We start from the raw sequence: 4,701 nt of genomic DNA, 5'->3' as shown, positions 1-4,701 counted from the left end.
AAACTGGCTCCACCCATTCCGATGCTCCACCCAGAAAATAGATTAAGATTTCATCAGGTGAAATAAAGCATATAATAAGGTAGATCGGGTAGATCCGGGTAAAGGTGTTGGATAAAGATCCAGGTATTCTAGTTGGGTGTTGGCGTTATTAGCTCTCATAGCTACCGGAACTTAGCTCTGCTCTAATAGCTAGCTCCCCAAATCAACTAATTTCATCAGGGAGATGCTTGGTCGACAAGCAAGATCCGAGGATGAGAGCCACTCCCCAAACCAACTAATGTCATTAGGGAGATCAGGGTGAAGTTCGAAGAGAGAAATCCGAGGAACTTCTTGCCCCCTGGAGGGACAAGCGGCTTCGCACCTTTGAATAGGTGAACTCAAGGGATGCACTCTTCTAGTGTTGACAAAGGGTACCCGAATGAGAGCAGAACTAACCCCCATGTAACATAAAAAGAGGATAACCCCAAGGGGATGTCTTGGTATAATATTGAACTGGAAATTGAAATGTCAACCGAAATTGTCACTTCTCACCTAATGGGGAGAAAGTTGAAAGGTGTGTGTGGTGGGATTCCTAAAAGGGTGTCAGTTATTTTGTTGGGTAAAGATGCCAAGATGTCGAATCTGGCCTTTTAGCTGCAATATATGGCCTGAAAGAGAAAGAAACCTACCCCCGTTCCCTGTACTTGGTTCGACTATTGGGCAATAGCCCCTTGACCCCGTATATGAGCGGTACCCGGTTGGATGCATTAGCTGGGCAGCTTGGTTAGCCAAACACCTCGATACAAATGCATGAATAGGTAAGGAAGATTGGACCACCCACCTCATGCAAGTATAGGTGCCGGCTCCTTCCTGAAAAGCTACCTGTACATTTGGTGCTGTCTCCTTATCCTCGTGTACAATATTGTTTCAGGCTGGATCATTGTGAGGTAACCCGTACGAGTTGTAGGTAGTGATCCTAAGGCTGGGATACTACTTGATCCTGGACGAGTTGGTGCTTGCCGGGATTACCTAAACCTATACTTTGTGTGCCGGCTGCTTAGCTCCCCGTAGAGACTTAGGTTCCACTAAATAGGCATCCCGTAGTATCTTATTTTGTTTCCGGTATAGAGTGTCTGGCTGGAGAAAAGCTCCCTGTAGGAATAGTAGTTCCAGGCTGGGATTAACCTGACCCTGTAGATGAGTTCTTGCCGGCCCAAGTACCTCTAGTTGGGGTCTAATTATAGTCTGATGGGCTGATCTGCCTAACCTACAAGCAAGCATACCTACCCTACTTCTTGACTGATTAGACCGAATCATAGGTGGTAATCCTAATGACTATGGGCTGGTAATCCTGGCTAGCTGGTTGGTTGGTTGGGGAACCTCCTAAGCTAGTGGGCTGTAACTATCCCTAGCCTACTATAGGATCTGGATCCTGATCTCTAACGGGTAAAACCACTGCCTCTGTGGGATCAACTTCAATTGCTGGTTCATCAACTGGTCAAGCTGAGCCATGCGAATCAGAGGGGATCAGAGTCACAGCCTCTTTCTCTTTTATTAGCGAGGCAGTCTCGGCCCAAGCTTTGACGTCTGGTCCTACCTTGCTTATCCGGTTCAGGCTCGCTTTATGCTGGGTCAAGTGCTGGGTCCAGTAAGTGCCTTTATTCGCTAAAGTGCATGGATTATACTTTTCATTTCCTGCCTGTCTTCAGCCGGTAGGACAGGGTGGTCTTATACAATCTTTTTATGATAGCAGGAAGGAAGAGGAGATTTCTTCTTGTCTTTTTAATTTGCTGCCGTAATGACATATATAATGATATTGATTTCTTATTTGAAGAGAAGAGCGAAGAAATCTTTCTCTCTTTTCTTCAAATAAGAAATATCTTCCGTTCATGAAGAATGAGGGTGAGTCACTTTCCTTGGCTACTTAGCTTTTCTTTTCTTTAATGAAGAATGAGGGAGGTGGTGTGGGTGCAGGTAAGTTGAGTGCATCAGGCTGGCTATGTAGGTAAGAGAGAGCTAACTGAGAGGGTTGATTAGGTTTTGCAGCTTTAGGTTTGAAACGAGTTAGGCGTCTAGCAAGCAGGGCAGCGGGTAAAAGAGACCTCATCGGGTTGGATCGTTCTATCTCGAAGACCCATCCCTCCTGCCATTCCCCATAAAGCAAGCCAACAATCGCAGCAATGCCACCCAACCCATCCATCTATCCAAAGCCGGCTCACCCAGCTATCTATCCCATCCAGCCTAGCTATAAAGCCCACCCAATGCACTTCTTCTCTCCCTGGAAGATCCATTTCATGCAGTGTTTCCCCCAAAGACCCATTGAATGCGGGTTCTCCCTCACTAAAAGACCCAATGCGATTTCTCCCTGACCCCCCCGCTGGAACCACTGTCTATCCATAAATAATCCTCATTGCTGAAGACACTCGCTTTCATTGCTTAGTTAGCGCCTGGTAGATGAGAATGGGATAACTTACAAGATATCTATCAGAATTTTCTGGCACACTGTTGTTATAACCTTATCACGATTATGGTCTAACTTTGATGCACACCTTTTAAGGTAAGATCAGTTCGCGGGGTTCGAATCCCCAGCGCCAAGTTCCCTTTCACCAAAACAACCATAAGCACCTTTCTTTAGCATCGGTGTATCACAAATATCCTCCTACTTATCCCTTCCATGTCTCGATCCCGAAGCATTATAAAGTAGTATAAGCCAATCTCTAGCAAGCTAATCTATAGCCAGGAGCAGAGGTAGCAAAGTACTCATCGGCTTGACCAATTTCAATATCAGTTTCTCTATTAGTTTCCCGAGTGGATCGAGTTTCTTAGCTACCAGCAGCATAACCATTTCTTTAAGCATCTAAGCCAGCATGTAAACAAGATGTACCTCCATAGTATAATATCCCATCTCAATATTGAATTGTCTGCCCCATAGCTAGCAGCACCTATAGCGCCTATAACACCTAGAGCACCTAGAGCAAATAATCTATAAGCAGCTAGAGAAGATCCAGTTCCTGGTCCATACGATCCAGTACTTAGCAGTATACTGAGCACCTGGGTGTGTTATTTCCTTTCTTTCATAAGCACCTGCACTGGGACTAGGCTTTGCTGCAGCACTTGGCTGTGGTACTTACGGTAAAGGGTAAATATAGCATAGGCGGTATCTCTACCTTGTTTGTTCGGTCCAGAACTATGTCCATATATGGTTTCATCCCCTATTCCAGCGGCATACCTTCAAATTCAATTACCATATCGATACCCAGGAGCAGTTCCTGGTCCATAACTTTCTCTATCCAGCACAACTAGCTAACTAGGTTCAGCACCACTAGCTAAAAAATCAAGCCCTATAAGTCAAAATACCTCGAAGCAAGGGCAACGGAGGTAGAGGTAGCGGCATATGATCGATCCATCAGTAGCAGATCCAAATGCATCTAAGTGAGCAGTAGCAAAGTAAGCATCTCGCTTAGCAATCCATCAATCCATCAATCCATATAGATTCTCTCGATATAAATAAGCAAGCAACACCTATGGCAAAGGCACTGGCACCTCCTTCTTCAATTAGTTTCCTACCCACCTAGTCTGAAGCAAGACAAAGCAATAAAGCCACCATCTACTAAGCAAAGCCAATAAAGCCATCTAACCCAAGCGAGCTTGCCAGCAGCATTCCTTCCTACCAGCAGCAGAGAAAACATCCCTACTAGCAGCAGTTCATTCTGTTGATTTTGTTGATCCACCAGCGAAAGGAGCCGGTAGGTGGAGGCAATTCAATGCCCGCAACGTCCCTTCTGGTCGTCCCTTATGGTCTGGTTAGATAAGATCTATACCCTAAGTTGATTCTGCAGTTTACCCAGTAGCTTCTTCAGCAGTTGATTAAGTAGATTTTAATCCAGCAGCAAAAGAAAAGGTAATCAGGGCGTAGGCAGATCCAATTGATGATGAATTGTTCCCACCCATCAGTCTAAGTCTAGGCAAAGGACACATCTACATAAGCCATAGCAGCGGAGTAAGCCTCCTAACAAGATATCGTGCCATATACTGTAGTAATAGATTCAGAGGCAGCTAGAGCAGCAAAAAGTAAAGTAACCTAAGTGTTCCTTGTTTCAGCATATCCAGCAGTAGTCTATCTAGTAGCAAAGAAAGAAGCTAGGGTGTATGGAGCATATATGGATCCTCCAGCACAAGCATAAGCTTATCCAGTAGTGTCAGCAGTACTAGCGGCTTATCCAGCAGAGGTAGCAAGGGCAGAGCCAGTTCCAGCTTCTCAACTAACACAATCTTATCGGTGTTATAACGTATGTAATATTCGTTATGGTCAATATTCATGCTCCACTTTTTGTATGCCTTAGCTTGGCTGTAACCGCTATGCTCTGCTCTTTCGCTTGCTTTCTGGACACTGAAACTTTCTTGCTTTCTGTACACCTTTAGGGTGCATAAGCATGCTCGACTGTTAAGGAGAGGGTGCCCCCGGCAGGGCTCTCAATATAAGGAGAGGTGGATTTGAGCAAAGAGAACAGTTTTGGGTGTGTGTTTGTCTTGTGATTCAACCCCCGATAGATTCGTAAATACAAGTATCTCTATCTCTAAATCTAATCCCCCTCCCTTCTTTCTTTTCAAATCGTTCATAGGCCTCCTATCAAGAAGGTAAAAGCAATGAAATAGAAATACTTCCAGTAGGGTGCGTAAGCATGCTCGACTGTTAAGGAGAGGGTGCCCCCGGCAGGGCTC

The sequence above is a fragment of the Pinus tabuliformis genome, chromosome 9 (genome assembly GCF_031772625.1).
Source record: "Pinus tabuliformis cultivar Carrire ecotype Pingquan chromosome 9, CPIR1, whole genome shotgun sequence".
Taxonomy (NCBI): Eukaryota; Viridiplantae; Streptophyta; class Pinopsida; order Pinales; family Pinaceae; genus Pinus; species Pinus tabuliformis.
Note: the sequence above shows the minus strand (reverse complement) of the source record.